Genomic DNA, 17463 nt, shown 5'->3' with positions numbered 1-17463 from the left:
TTTTGTATCCAGTGTAATTTCTCCTCTTTAATTTCAGCTTTTATCTGAGCCTTCTCTCTTTTTTTTTCTTAGTGAGTCTAGCTAAAGTCTTGTCAATTTTGTTCATCTCTTATCCAGTCAAATTTTATAATTTATATTTTCCTAGAAAATTATCTATTTAATCAAGATTTCAAATTTATTGGCACAAATCAGTAAATATGTCCTGTTATACATCTTAGTTTTTCTGGACCTGTAGCTATGTTCCTATACACAGTGCTAATTTTCTGTGTTTATGTTTTTCCTCCTTTTTTTATTAATAGGCCTGGGTAGTTGCAGCAGCCTTTCCCTGGCACTTACAATGAACAAGCTCTGAGATTTGTCAGCCCTATCATTTTTTATTTTATTTTATTTTTCTGTATTTACTTCTTCTTTTGGTTTTTCATTGATTCATTTTTGGTTATTGTTTATTTTTCTTATTTCTGGAGGCTAATTTTTTATTAATTTATGTCATTATTTCTCATTAAGCAATGTAAAGGTTCACACCTATGAATTTTAACTTGGGGAATGGCTCTGCTGGTATCTCATAGACTTTTAAAAACAGCTTTTTTGAGATATAGTAAAGTACTGACATACAATATAAAAACTGTATATTTTTAAAGTATACAGCTTAAGTTTTGACATATACACCTATGGAACCATCACCACAATTAAGATAATGAAGAAAAATTTTTTAAAGTAGCACTAAACATACTGCAAAAAGAACACTTGTTTACAATATGAAAGCTGGAATAAGACGAGAGAACAGCACTTTGTTGAACCTCAGCTGGGAATGTGCATATCCGGAGGCTCAACTATTTCACTGTTCCTCCTTGACTACTGATTAGGGAGTTGTTCGTAAATTTTAGCAAGTAGGCAAATTCACAAAAATGGCATCCACAAATTATGAGGATTAATTGTATTGCTGAATTGGTTTTCTAAAATTTTATTTAGAATTTTTGTGTTTATAATCATGAGGTATATTGGTCTGTAGCTTCTTTAGAATGTCTTTATCAGATTTTGGTATGGGGAAATGATAACCCCATCATGAGTTAAGAAGCATATCTTCTTCCTCCTCAATTTTCTGGAAGAAATTGTGTACGATTTGCATTATTTCTTTCTTAAATATTTGGTAGAATTCACCATTGAAGTCATTCTGACCTAGAGTTATCTTTGTGGGAGGGATTTGTGTATGTACATGTGTGTGAAGGAGCACCATATTATTTATTAACTTTTTTAAAAAATACATTTTATCTTTTAACAGTTTTAGATTTACAGAAATCTTGCAAAGATAGTACCAAGAGTTCCCATAACCCTCCCACCCAGTTTCCCCTATTATAACATCTTATATTAGTATGGTACGTTTTTTATAATTAATGAGCAAATATTGATGTTATTAATAAGTAAAGTTCATACTTTACTCATATTTCCTTAGTTTTTACCTAATGTCCTTTTTTATTTTCTGTTCCAGGATCTCATCCAGGATATGAAGAAGGATTTTGATTACAAAATAAATTTCTGTAGTAGATACAGGGCTATTCAGATTATCAATTTCTTCTTGAGTGATCTTTAGTAGTTTGTGTCTATCAATAAATTTGTTCATTTCATCTAAGTTGTTGAATTTATTGGCATAAAGTTGTTCATAGCATTCCCTTCCAATTCATTTATTACCTTTTGATTCTGTGCTAATATGACATCTCTCATTCATAATATCAGTAATTTGTGTCTTCTCTCTTTCTTTCTTGATAAATATGATTCAAGATTTATCAATTGTATTGACTTCCTCAAAGAAAGAGCTTTTAGTTTTGTTGATTTTCTCTATTGTTTTTCTGTTTTCCATTTAGTTGATTTCTTCTCTGATCTTTATTATTTCCTTTCTTCTGCTTACTCTTTGTTTCCTTTGCTCTACCTTCTCTAATTTCTTATTTGAGACCTTTTTTTTTTCTAATATAGATATTTAGTACTATAAATGTCCTCCTAACTACTGCCTTAGTATCATTTCATAAATTTTAATATGTTGTGTTTTATATTCATTTAGTTTAAAACACTGCCTAATTTCTCTTTTGCTTTTTTCTTTGAATCATGGGTTATTTAAAAATGTGACATTTAGTTTCTGTTTGGTGATTTTCCAGATGTTTTTCTTTTATTGATTTAATTTAATTCCACTGGGATCTGAGAACATATTTTGCATGACTTGAATCTTTTAGACTTATTCAGACTTGATTATAGTCCATAATATCATTATCTTGGTAAACATTTTGTGTGCACTTGTAGAATATAAACATATTCTACATAAACATAAACAGCAGTGTGTGTATGTAAAATAGTCTATGAATGTCAATTAGGTCGTTAGTTGATTGTGTTGTCAAGTCTTCTATATACTGTTGGCCAAAAAGTTCATTCGGGTTTTTCCATAACATCTTATGGAAAAACCTGAAGGAAACTTTTGGCCAACCCAATACTATTGATTTTCAGCCTACTTATTCTATCAGTTATTGAGAGAAGGTATTGAAACTCCAACTATAATTATGAATTTGTCTATTTCTCTGCTGTTTTTTCAGTTTTTAACTCATTTGTTTTGAAACTCTGCTATTAGGTGCACATATGTATAAGATTATCATGTCTTCCTAATGAAATTGCCTCTTTATCATTCTGAAATGATCTTGTTATCCTTGACAATATTTTTTGCTCTGAAATCTACTTTTTCTGATATTAATATAGTTACGCCAGCTTCCTTTTGATTAGTGTTGATGTGGTATCTTTTCATTTCTTTTAGCTTTAATATATTTGTGTCATATTTAAAGTGCATTTCTTGGAAGCATCATATACATGTAGTTGAGTACATGTATATGATGAATCGCTCTTTTTAACCCATTCTGACAGCCTTCGGTTTTTGTCTTATTTTTCCTATTTTTTGGCTGCTTTGGGTCTTCTTTGCTGTGTGAGCTTTCTCTAGTTGCAGTGAGCAGGGAGTACTCTTCGTGGCAGAGCATGGGCTTCTAGGCGCATGGTCTCAGTAGTTGTGATGCATGGGCTTAGTTGCTCTGTGGCATGTGGGATATTCCCCGACCAGGGATAGAACCCATGTCCCTTGCATTGGCAGGTAGATTCTTTACCACTGCGCCACCAGGGAAGTCCCAATTTTGTCTTTTAATTGGAGTGTTTAGATCATTTACATTTAATGGAGATGGGATAGTTTGATTTAAACGTATTATTTTATTATTTGCTCTCCGTTATATCTGTCCTTTGTTTCCATTTTCCTCTTTTTTCTAACTTCATTTGCATTAATTGAGTATTTTTGGTGATTCTGTTTTATCTTGTCAGTTTATTAACTATAATGCTTTGTTTTGTTACTTTAGTGGTTGCTTTAAGCTTTATAATGTGCATATTTAATTTATCACCAACTACCTTCAAGAGATATTATACCACTTCACATACAGTATAAGAACTTTAAATAGTATACTTCTATTTCTCTTCTCTTTCTTTCATAATATTACCAAACATTTTACTTTTACAAAATATAAACCCTACACTACATTGTTATTATTTTCATTCAAACAGACAATTATATTTACAAGCATTTAGATAATAAGAAAAATATGTTGTAAATTTTCTCACGTAGTTATCATTTCTGGTGCTTTTCATTATGTAGATCCATACTTCTATCTGGGTTGTACAAGTTCTTAATATATTCTTGATACTAGAGTCTTTTCACAGATATATTATTTGCAATTATTTTCTCCCATTCTGTGTGTTGTCTTTTCACTTTCTTGATAATGTTCTATAATGCACAGAAGTTTTTAATTTTGATGAAGCTCAGTTTATCTATTTTACTTTTGTTCCATATGCTTTTATTCTCATATCTAAGAATCCATGGCCAAATCCAAGGTAATGAAGACTTACCCTTATATTTTTCTTCTAAGATTTTTATAAATTTAGCTCTTACATTTGGTTGATGGTCCACTCTGAGTTCATTTTTATGTATGGTGTGAATTAGTGGTCTAAGTTTATTCTTTTGTATGAAAGAATTCCAGCTGTCCCAGTACCATTTGTTGAAGAGATTATTCTTTCTCCCAAGGAATGATCTTGGCACCCTCTCTTTTTTGTATCATTAATTTCTTATTTCTTTTTGTTTTAAGTGCAGAATGTGATCTGTACCAGTTTTATTTTTGTGATCGATTTAAAAATTTTTTGTGGCTTCTTTGTGGTCAATTTTTATAACTATTTAATGAGTTCAGTGTTGAATGGGTGCTTAAAAGCAGACATATTTGTCTGTAAGATACAGAAATTTATGTATATATAGTACACACACTTATATCACATATAATACAAATTATTAATAGCATTGTTTAAATTCTCTATATTCTTATTTTGGCAGGTATTTGTACTTTGTGATGTCCTGAAAGAAATGGGTTACCATTTCCTATTATACTTTTATTTTTGTGCATTTCTTTTTGTATTTTGAGTAGGTTTTTTCTTTTGTGTTTTGTTGATACATTATCTGGTCCATGAAAGCCCCTGAGATTTTAATCTTTATTGTGACTATATCCTGCATCATTAAAAATGAGTTAATTTATAAATTTTAATGTCTTTTGTTTTAAATTCAAATATTCATGCCAATAGCATGATTTATCTTTATCTAACCTCTAATTTCAAGCTTTGTAAATTTTAATGTATCTCTTACTTTGGCATGTAATTGAATTAGCTTTTGGATCTAACAAAGAAATCATGTCTTATAACAAATTTTATATCTATAGTTGTAACACATATGCTTGATATATTTGCAAAATTTAATGTTTGGTTTGCTTTGAGTGTGTGTGTGTGTGTGTGTGTGTGTGTGTTTAGGTGAGTGGTATGTGTGGGGAGGTTGTACTTATTTTTCTCCTAGTAATTTAAAAGTTTTATTGTCTCTTTTTATTTCTTTTAGTGGTTACCTTTGTGTGTATGTGTGTGTGTGTGTGTGTATGTATATTATACACATATATGGCAACATCTTTATTAATTCATAAATTTTAGTATCAACTTTTCTTACATCATGAAAGATTAGACATTTAATCTTAACAGATGCAATATTTCCCAATATGGCTTCACTTTTTGGGATTCTGCATTAAATTCTTCAGTTGATTGGATTTGTCAACTTTCTTTTTTAAGGAGGACACATAGGTTCTATATACACTAAGAATATAAGCTTAAGAATGTCTTTCTCTTTTCTTTTAAGTGAAGGATAATTTGACTACATAATATTTGGAGTCAGGTTTTTTCTCCTCATAATCATCAACATATTTCTCCACTGTATTCTGCCACTGAAAATAATTATTTGGGGAATTATGAGGTCAATGTATTTTCTTTCTTCTAGGCAACTTGGCTTTTTTTTTTTTTTCTCACATTTTTATCCTTGAAGTCCCAACACCACCAGAACTTCAAATATTTTTCTCTTCTGTCTTTCAGAAAACCCAGTTACAGACATGTTGAATTTTCTTAATCTGTATTCCTACATACTTTATTCTCTCCAAAACTTTTTCTAGTTTTCTATTTTGTTTATGTGATCTTTTTAAAGCTGTTTTTGCATTGAATCTGTTTCCAGCAGTCTCTATTTTTATTCTTGCTCCTTCTAATGTAGTTTTTATTAATGTAATAGTGCTATGCTATCTTAAATTTCTTTTCTCATCAAACCTTCCAACTCACTTTTAACCTTTTCTTATTAGCTTGTCTTTTCTTTAATTTTAAACATCTCTTCCTTGAGCTCCTTTTTTTTCTCTCAGTGTTCCATTTTTTCTTTAATTTCTTTGACGTTTTAGATTACAATCATTTGACTTTTTTTCTTATGCTTGGAACAATTCTTATCTTGAAATGTATTTTTACTATATATTAAAAAGCAAGTAGCCTTTATTCATGGTATTAGATTTATTTTTTTCCAGCTTTATTAAGGTATAATTGCAATTGAAATGTACTCTTTATTTTTACATTTATTTACTTCCCCTCTCTCCCAAGGGAGTAGCAACAGTAGATGTGAGGGTAATATTTATATACAGATCTGATGTTGAACATTTCTTATTCTTAAATCATCTTTGAAAGAAGGAAATTCCATCTAGGCCTATAATTTTTTTCATGAATATGGTGCCAGATGCTGGAAACTAAGCCAGGTCAGTTGGAAACTTCAATTCAGGTCTGCCTCTTTAGAATACTTTTTAGCATGTCTGCTGAGTCATCTGCCCTTGGGGGGTATGTTCAGGAGGTCTGGTGGAGCAGCAGCCCTGGGGAGGGGAGCCTGCACACCTCACAGAATCCTTTCTTGCTTGTGTTTTCTCAGACAACCGTGGTCCTCAGCTGAATTGCTGAGAGCTTCTTGCTTCAAAAAGTTGTTCCCTAACTTTAATGGTAAGTCAACATAAATACATTTATCCAAACCCTCTTTTACTTTCTCTCTCTTGTCCAGTTTTCTTTTTAGTCCCTTTTCTCCCTACAGCATCTCTGTCCATTATTTTGACATCTGGCTTATTCCCTTGAATGCATAACAAGGGGATAATTACTCTTGTGACAGTTATATATGAGTCCAAATATTGAAGTACAAGTCACCAATACCCTCAATTTTTCATATGTACTTCCTTTTAAAGACCATGTACTTTCTGTCTTATACTGTTTTCCTGGACTCTGCACCATCTCCCCAAATTCCCAGAAAGATCTTAATATTTGTCTTGAAATATACAGGTGTTCCTGTGTCTCATCTTCATTTTCACATAATGCCTTACATCATGAAATATTGTTCTAAGTTCATAGTGTACTAAGAATCCTCAAGTTGTCAAAAATCTAATTATAAAACAATTGCTTCCGTATGTTCAGTGGTAGAGGAAGAGGGATAAAAGAATATTTCAGACTTAAATCTATAGATATTTTCTCTTGAAGAATTTGTATGGATATTTTAAATAAAGTTACTTTTATAGGTGTAAATGTTGTCAAAGGATAACTTGCAAAATGATAACAGCATAATTCTCCTTCAAGTACACAGTCAGCACATGCCTAACTTGTTAAGGAGGGAACCAGCAGGATGACAAATGAGATTCAGAGGAGAATTTGAGGGTTTCAAGTACCTATAGTCAGTGAAAAAAAGGCTACTTGAAATTAGAATTCTAAATTAAGATGAAGAGAAGAGATTAATGCCCTACATAGCAAGAGAGCCATAACATTTGGGGTTATCCTTTTTTAACCACTTTAACAGTTTGATGTCAGACAGCATAATCAACATAAAATGCATATTTAAAATGTACATGTACAACTCTATCAACATTTGTATACACTTAGGAACCATCACCATAATCAAAATAGTGATCATACACATTATCCCCAAAGTGTCTTCGTTCCCCTTTGTAATCTCTCCCTCTTGCACCCATATCCACAGACAGTCATCTGTGCATCTGGTTTCTGCCACCATAAATTAAAGAATTTTATATAAATAGAAGAGTATACATTTGTTTTGGTATGGATTTTTTCACCAAGCAAAGTTATTTTGAGATTTATCCACATTGTAGCACCTATCAATCCTATCAATAGTTCATTGTTTAAAAATTGCTGAGTTGTGTTCCATTTTATGCATGTATCACAATTTGTTTACCCATTCATCTGTTGATGATAATTAGCATTTTGTGAAAGAACCATCTGGAAGGATTAAAAGTAGGTGTCTGATGTTCACACAGGGCTTAGGATAGTGCCTCTTCCTGCCATCTGGCTGATAACACATCGAATTCATTGAGTTTGGGTAGATTACACAGAAAAATCCTGCCTCAATTATGTGGCATAATTAACTCTAAATTGAGGACTGTATTATCCATATAAAAAGATAAATTATGACAAAGTGGGGATTATCTCAGGAATGCAAGGTTGGTTTCACATTCAGAAACCAATCAGTACATTCTCATTTCCAATTCCAGGAAGATGGAGTAGATGTACTTTTCCTTATTTCTCAACATACATACCCACACACACTAATAGAAGAAGTAAGAGGACTCTCAAAGATAGAGAAAAAATGGAAGACCAGCTAGAAACCATGACCTAAGGACCAACATGGTGATGAATTTACTGGGTTTTCTTTTGGCCTCATGTATCCCAAACTGGGTGTTAGAGAAGCTGCCAACCAGACACTCCAATGGGTTCAGACTAAAAAAAGCCTGGACAAAAGCCGACTTTCTTTAGCCAAAGGACCAGAAAGAGTAACCTCTAAAGTCAGTAAACTTTTAAACAATATCGACTTTACTCCAGCTAAACAATGCAGAAAACACTGTGGACCCATCCTTACCAATATTAGCAAAGGCCAAGTAGGGAGCCTAGACTTCCAACCTCATAAGGCTGTAACAACGTGCTCCCAGCCCCCAGTCCTCCACCCAAGGTGATGTCAGAGAAGCCTGAGTAGAGAGCCAAGACCTTCATTCCTACTCAATCACAAGGAGCCTTCACCACCATGTTGTCAGTGGAGACCATGTGAGGAGACTAGATTTCTATCCCCACTGGCAGTAACAAGAGAATGGAAATCCTGCAAGAAAAGAAAAAAGATATCAGGGCTCAAATAAATAATGGCTGAAAACAACTCAAACTTGGGAAAAGACCTAAACCTAGAGATTCCAGAAGCTATGCAAACCCCAAATAAGATCAACCAAGGAAATCCACACCAAGACACATCAAAGAACTGTCAACACAGAATCTTACATCCTTCAGTAGTGAAGAGGTAAACATGACATTTTCAAATGAAGTAAAACTAAGAGAATTTGTCACCAGCATACCTACCCTAAAAGAATAGCTGAAGAAAGCTCTTTAAACATGAAGGAAATAATCAAATAAGGAATTTGAGAACATCAGAATGAAAGAAAGAACACTGCAAAAATATGAGTAAATACAGCAGACTTTCTGTCTCTTCTTTAGTTTTCTAAATTATGTTTGATGGCTGAGGCAAAAAATTATATACTGTCTGATGTGGTTCTAAGTGTATGTGGAAAAATATATAAGACAAGTATATTATAAATGGGGGAAGGTACAGAGATGCAAAGGCAGATACGTTTTCTATATTTCATCCAAAATGGTGAAATTATGACACTAGTAGATAGATGCTATACATAAACATGCAATACCTAAGCAACCACTAAAAAAGCTATACAGAGATACACTATAACTCTATAGTCTCAAAAACTATGTTTAAAGCATTATAAATAAATCAAAATAGAATTCCAAAGAAAAGTTCAAGTGATTCACTGCAAGGTAGAAAAAAGAAAATAGTGAAGCATGAAACAGAGAGAACAAACAGAAAACAAAAAATAAAATGACTGACTTAAGCCTTAATATATCAGAAATTATGTATAAAGTAAATGGTCTATATACACCAATTAAAAAACAGAAATTGACAGAATGGATTGAAAAACATGACTCATGCTATCTATAAGAAACTCAGTACAAATAAAATTATATAGGTAGGTTGAAAGTAAAAAGGTGAAGAAATATATTTTATACAAATAGTAATTTAGAAAACCCAAGAGTGGTTATATTAATATTAGATAAAGTAGACTTCAGAGTAAGTAAAATTACCAGAGGTAGAGAGTAATATTATATAATGATAAACAGGTCAATCACCAAGAACATGGCAATCCTAAACATGTATGCACTAAACAAGACAGCAGGAAAATATGTGAAGAAAAAAACAGTAATTAAAAGAATGAAAAAAAACTGAAAGGAAAAATGGACAAATCCACAATTATAATTGGAGACTTCAACACCCCTCTCTTACCAATTAATACACCTATCCAGAAAATCAGCAAAGTTATAGAGAAACTCAACAACACCATCAATCAACAGGATCTAATTGACATTATAGAACACTACAGCCAACAACACAAAATACACATTCTATTCAAGCACCCATGGAACATATACAAAGGCAAATCATATCCTGGACCATAAAGCAAACCTTGAGAAATTGAAAAATATTGAAATCATACAGAGTGCATTTTCTGTTTACAATATAATCAACCTAGAAATCAGTAATAGAAAGATAATAAGAAAATCTCCAACACTTGGAAACTAAACAACATACTTTAATCCACTGTCAAAAAGGAAGTCTGAAGAGAAACAAAAGAACACATTGAATTGCATGAAAACGAAAATGTAACATACCAAAAAAATCAGTGTAATACAGCTAAAGCAGTGGTAAGAGAAATTTTATTGCACTAAATGCATATGTTAGAAAAGAGGAAAATCTCCTGCCCCAAGAATATGGAAAAAAAGCCAAATAAACTCAAAGCAAGCAGAAGGAAGGAAATAATAAAACAAGAGCAGAAATCAATTTAACTGAAAACAGTAAAACAATGGCAACTATCAATGAAACAAAGAGTTTGTTCTTTGAAAAGATCAATAAATTTGACAAACTTCTAAGACTGACAAATTACCAATATCAAGGATGACACAGAAGATATCACTATAAACACTATAGATATCAAAAGGATAATAAGGGAGTACCATGAACAAATAAACACACACGTCTGACAACTTTTATGGAATCAGCCAATTCCTCAGAAAATACAATCTACCACAACTTGAACAATATGAAAATGACAATTTGAGTAACCCTTTAACTTTTAAGGGAATGGAACTCACAAAAAATAATTCACTAAAAAAGAAATCTCCAAGCCCATATGGTTTCACTGGAATATTCTATGAAATGTTTAAAGAAGACTTAACACAAATTCTACACGTTCTCTTCCAGAAAATAAGAAAGAAGAAAACACTTTCCACTTTATTTTTTGAAGCTAGTCTTACCCTGGTACTAAAACTAGACTAAGACATTACAAACATAAAACTACAAAAAAATATATGAATATAGTTGCAAAATCCTTAACAAAATATTAGTAAATAGAATTCAGCATATATAAAACAGAATTATAAACTATCACCAGTGGGGTTTATCCCAGGGATGCAATGCTGGCTCAATATTCAGAAATCAATCACTGTAAACCATAATATTAACATACAAAAGAAAAATTACACGATCACATGTCAATCAATAACGAAAAAGTATTCACTAAATTTAACACCTATTTATGATAAAAACTTTTAGGAAAATAGAATAAAAGAGAACTTCCTCAATTTGGTAAAGAACATCTACAAAAACCCTACAGCTAATAGCATACTTAGTGGTGAAAACCTGAATGTTTTCCTCTAAAGTCAGGGACAAGGCAAGGATGTTTGCTCTCACCACCACTGAACAATGTGGTACTGGAAATTCTAGCTAGTGCAAGGAGGAAAGAAAAGGAAATAAAAGGCATGTAGAGCAGAAAGAGAGAAAACTGGCTCTATTTTCAAATAATGTGGTTTGGTTGTCTGTGTTGAAAACCCAAGGAATCTACAAAAAAAAAAAGCCCTCTATAAGTGAGTTTAATACTGAGTTTAATAAGGTCTTATGATACAAAATCAACACTCAAAAATTAATTATAGTTCTATATACTAGCAATGAACATGTGGAAACCAAAATTAAAATTACAGTACCATTTACAATTGCTCAAAAAATGAAGTACTTAAGTGTAAATCTAACATGTACAGGCTTTATATGTTAGACACTACAAAATGATGGTGAAGGAAAACAACTTCTAAACCAAAGAAGAAATATACCACATTCATTGATTGGAAGACTCAATATAGTAAAGATGTCAATTCTTCCCAAATTAATATTCAGTTGTTTAAAACTGAATTATAGTTGACACATTATATTAGTTTCAGATGTACAACATAATGATTTGATATTTGTATATATTGTGAAATGATCACCACAAGAAGTCTACTTAACATCCACCACACACATTGTTACAAATTTTTTATATTCAGTTTTAATACAATTCCTATAAAAATCCCAGCAGGATTTTTTATAGATGTAGACAACATAATCTAAAATTTGTATGGAAAAGGCAAAGCAACTAGAATAGCTAAAATAATTTTTAAAATTTAAAGTAGGAGCAATCAGTCTACCAGATTTTAAGACTTATTTTATGACTACAGTAATCAAGAGTATGTGGTATTGGGGAGGGGTAGACAAAAAGATCATTGGAACAGAATAGAAAACCCAAAAATAGGTGAGAAAAGTGTGGGTAGCTATGAAAAGACAACAGGAAGAAGCCTTTAGGTGATGGAAATGTTCTGTATCTGGACTGTATCAATGTCAATATCCTGGTTGTGATATTGTACTACAGTTTTGGGGGATGTTACCTTGGGCAGAAACATTGAGTAAAGGGTATGCAGAATCCTTCTCATTATTTCTTACAACCTCATGTGAATCTACAAGAATATCAAAGTAAAAAGTTTAATTTAATATGATTATCTCAACTGACACAGAAAAAGCATTTAGCAAAATGCAACATTCATTCAGGATAAAATTTCTTAACAAACTAGGAAGAGAAGGAAACTTCCTTAACTTGATGTCTGAAAAATAACAGTGAATGAAAATGATTCCCACCCAAGAGCAAGATGTTCTTTTCCTAGCTTGACCAGCGCTGCCTTTAGCAAGGGGCTTCTGACACATTCCTGCCCAGATTTTGGCCATTATTTTGATAAACAAAGCAGAGATGGCTATTCAAATAAGGAACCTCTGTTTTCATTTTCTTTCCTCTCCTGATTCAAGCAGTAGATCCTAATAACAATCTATTATAACCATCTATTAAATGCAAATTATTTCCTTAATGAATTGCTCGTGTTATATAAGCAAATACAGTGGGAGAAATGCCTTTACAAAGTTCTTAGATTCAGGAGAACAATTGTTTTTGATGCACAGTAAATCAAAGGGTTTGGGAAAGATCAAATGTGATAATCATTTTTTTGATGGTAAATCCTAAATCAGACTAGGATAATGAGTCATTTTATTTTTTTCTGCTTAGGGTTATCCTTCTTCAACATTCTAAGAGTTAGGATATACCTTGTTTGCATTGATTGTTAAGAAAAAACATCAAAAAAGAGGAAAAATGATAAAAAGAGTAAATGTCATAATTCGACTTTCTCCAACAAGCCCACCTAAAAATCATTTGATGTTCTAAGAAGTAAAAACTATCGGGCTTGCTGCTTACTATTATTTACTGCCAGACTTTGTAAAGTTAGATGTTAATTTAATACAAGGTTGTTGAATTGCCAGTGATTTTTGTCCACTAGAGATGGAAATAATTTCTGTGTGATAAAAATGATACAGCTCAAGCAGTATTTTTTCCCCACTGAATGTGTATATGCATGTTTATACTTCCTCATATCATCCTTTGAACTGGCTTTGCCATCCTTTGCCTGTTAGTTTTCTCTTTAATGAGTTAAATAAATAAACCTTTGATACACCCTCAATCTATGAGAGTATGAGAGTCATGTGTTTAGTTGTTTGAAAATTACACTTTGACATAAAGGGAAAGAAAGGAGGTGGCCCATTTGGGGTTTGTGAGCCTTCACTTAGAGCCAGCATGGAAAGGATGCCGCAGAGCAACTAAGCCCGCACGCCACAACTACTGAAGCCTGCGCACTCTAGGGCCCGTGTGCCGCAACTACTAAGCCCATGTGCTGCAACTATTGAAGCCTATGCACCTAGAGCCTGTGTTCCGTTACAAGAGAAGCCTCTGCAATGAGAAGCCCGCACACTGCAACAAAGAGTAACCCCTGCTTGCCGCAACTAGGGAAAGCCTGCGTGCAACCAAAACTAAATTAAAAAAAAAAAAAAAAAGAGGCTGGGTTCATTAAAATTCTCCCTGAAATGCACCTACCTATCTAAGAGCCTGCTGGTCCAAAGTACAGAGCATCCTGTTATTGCCTTAATCTCCATCTGAAGCCCTGAGCGCACTGTAGGTCAGCAACTGCAGGGGGTTAACCTTTGTAGACTTGGATGGTGAGGGAAATGCTCTCTGCCCTTTCTTTGCACACAATTGGCATGAGAAATTGCCTCCAGCGAGCACCTGCCACTCTTTCTGTAGAAATAGCTTTGCTTGGCAGAAGACCCTCAAAGCAGGTGATGCCTATAAAAATACCAGATCCATCGGTTATAAAGAATAAGAATGAGATGACTTTGCTTTTCGGCCTTTTCAGGGGGTCAGCAGCCCCTATTTGGTGGTTGAGATATATGCATTTATGAATTTACTGACCACCAATTTGGTTTTTCCAGAGTTCTGTCGTGTTTCTGAATCCAGAATTTTAGAAATTAGTAAAATGCATTTTGTGAACTAACTCATTTAAAGAGCTGAGTCAATAAATTAAGGACTTTCCAATTTTACTTTCCTTGTGAGATTTAATATACAGAGTTGGCTGTATTTGCAGGTTCCGCATTTGAGGATTCAACCTACGTGGATAGAAAACATTCAGAAAAAAAATTCCAGAAACTTCCAAAATGCAAAACTTGAATTTGCTGTGCACCAGCAACTATTTACATAGCATTTACATTGTGTTTACAACTATTTACTTAACATGTACATTGTATTAAATATTAAAAGTAATCTAGAAATGATTTAAAGTATGTGGGAGGATATGTGTAGGTTATATGCAAATACTATGCCATTTTATGTAAGAGACGAGCATCTGTGAATTTTGGTATGGGGAGAGAGGGGTTCTGGAACCAAAAATATGAATATACTTATATTTATGTATTTACATATTTATATAAAACTGCGAAGTATATCTGTATATATACACATATCTAGTAAGAGGAGGTTTCGGTGTGTGGCTCTATGTGACAGCTCTTGTTTCATCCTTTTTAAGAGCACATACATACCCCTTTCTAACCACATACTGGGCAGCCCAAGGGGGAGACCATGTATTGTCCTTACTGACCTTCACAGACCATGGCACAGGTCAGGAGCTGCAAATGAATGTTCATCAATAATCATGATGATGGATTAGACATGTGTCTCGTCAATTTTTTTAAATGTATTCCTCCACTCTTGGTTGGAATCCCAGATCTCAGTGATCACCTCCGTGTGGAGAAGCTGGAACCTGTTGGAAGCTGCACGGGCTCTCAGCAGCAGAGGTCATTGAGAACCAGACCCTCCCCTGCAGCCCAGTGCCCTGGCCACCAGCAGGGGGCAGTCTGGAGGGATGTTGCCTTACGGGTATTAAACAGCAGGCAGCACTGGTTTTACCTTTGCTCAGTTGTAAATTGGGCCTCAAACAAGCATCCTTTCCTTAATGCAGAGGTTTTGCTCGGCACATGGTCGCCGTTCTCTCGGGAGACAAGAGCTGAGTTTCACTCTCTCTCCTGCTCTCTTGTTCTGGGAACAACGTCCATAGGGTCTATTCTGTCCCCCACTCCTCCAGCCTTGGCCAAGTCACTAAAAGATGCCTTTTTGGATGAAGAACCTGCTCCACTCAACCCCCAGCCTGTCTCTGATCCCTGATTTTGACAAAAGGGCAGTCATGCCCATGAAACTAGGAATTTGATTTTTTTTTAACTGCAGTGAGATACAAAGGCTGCTTCTCTTTGTCAACCAGATCTCCCCACTGTTGACATTTGCATCTGCTCAGAGATTTTCCTAGCCAGAAAATTCACGGGCCAAATGAGAGACGGGGGAAATTCCTCTGAGGGCTCCTGAATTGAATGTAAATTCCACTCTGATGTGGAAAAAGAAATTGCTGCGCAGTCATTCCCCTTGTCAACATTCCAGAGCTCATCCTTGTCATTAGGGCTGGCTCTTTCTGTCTCCTCTTTGTGCACACCCTCCAGGAAACTCAGAAGTAAGTTAGTTACTGGTACGACGTCTAAGCTTCTTTTATTTTATTCTTTCTTTATAAAGGGGGTGTTCAACTTTGGGGAAACAATATGTTTAAGTCAAGCAAAAAAGTTAAACATATGAAAACCATCTCTACGCATTTTCCTTTTCCCCTTCCTTCCCCCATCAACCCTTCCAAACGTCAGCCCCAATTTCTTGTTCCCAACCTTGATCTGACACCATGTGACATTCTCAAGGCCTGGAATTTGGTCTTTCAGAGCTGGTTCTGCTCCAAGTCCTCAATGACCTTTCATTCCTTTCCTCCACACCCCTCCCAGAGCTGCCCACAACAAGGGAAACTACAGTTCCCAGAGCCAGAGAGAGACAGAGGGAGAGAGAGAGAGAGAGAGACTATAAGCATTGACAAATGGGAGAGGCAGAGAGAGAGTCAGACTAGAATCCAGGAAAGTTACAGAACCCAGAACCAATGTGTCTGGATCTACTTTTCTTTCCTAATCAATAATCCTCTTTCACATGTTAATTGGAAAATATTGAGATTGAGCACTAAGAAACCAGTTTTCCTTTTTTTTAATCAGTTTTTTTTTTTTATTTGATTGATTTGACATGTTACAATTTGTACTTGGTGTGACCACATTGCTGGTGGGACTGCTGTGGGCTCTGGGCAGTTCTCCATTAAGAGCCACAGTTGCTGGGAGGGATCCGTCCTGCCTCCTCTGGGGCCAGAGCAGCCGGTGGTTGAATCTCAGGTGTCCATTCCAGGCTGGTCCTGTTGGAGCGGTGGTCCCCCTCGCCCCCTGCCCCTTGGTGTCCTTGCTGTGCCCTAGATGTGAGCACACTTCCCAGGAGGGCTGCAACTCCCAGGAGTGTTTCCTCAGCCCCAGGCGGGAGGGGACAGCCAGGCTCTACGGCCTCCACCAGGACAGAGCCCATTCTGGAGGTCCTTCGCTGTTCAGTATGGCTGGTTCATAGCTGAAGACTTGTTTTTCTCTTTCTATCCTTTTAATTTTTTTAGTAAGGATTTCTGGGATGCTAATTATGATTTTCATTCTTTAACATACATTCAAACATGAATATCATGGATACATATGTATTGCTACTGTCACCTAATGGGTGACAGAGGAATTTAGGAATTAAGTAGGAGATATGGACCCCAAACCTGTACTTTTACTTTGTTTTATAATTAATAGGATAACAGCAAGTACTTTTCCCATTAATTTGCCATTTGTTTTTGGCACTGACACATGAACAGTGAAGGACCCATCAGGGTGGGTTGCAGCTGACCGCCCACCCGAGGCTTACCTGGCCTCTGAGTTCAGCCAAGTTGGCTGCGTTGGACACCATGCTGATAAGCCTGGGTCATGCTGATGGGCAACTGCAGTCACCCAGTTCCTCCGCCACACACATCCACCCCAGGCCCCAGGCTGTCACAACAAAGAGCTGGATTAGAGTAGGTGAAAAAATCAGCCCCTTAGAGACAAGTGTCTCTCCCAGGAGGGAGAAACTGTATGTGCAAGTTGGCATTTTTGTGTGTCAGTGTGGGGTCATCACTGGGAACAAGAGGGAGAAGTTGTCATGGCGACTGAGTGCTTAGATGTCTATGGGGGGTCCTTCTGCTGAGAGTGGTCAATCTCCTTGGAGACTATAATGTTTCAAGGCACTACTCTCTTTTTTGAGGAGAAGAGCCTTACTTTTTAGAGTGAACTTGGTGTTGAAAAGAATCTCTCCCAACACGGAGGCT

The sequence above is a fragment of the Eubalaena glacialis genome, chromosome 9 (assembly GCF_028564815.1).
Source record: "Eubalaena glacialis isolate mEubGla1 chromosome 9, mEubGla1.1.hap2.+ XY, whole genome shotgun sequence".
In the NCBI taxonomy this organism is placed as follows: domain Eukaryota; kingdom Metazoa; phylum Chordata; class Mammalia; order Artiodactyla; family Balaenidae; genus Eubalaena; species Eubalaena glacialis.
Note: the sequence above shows the minus strand (reverse complement) of the source record.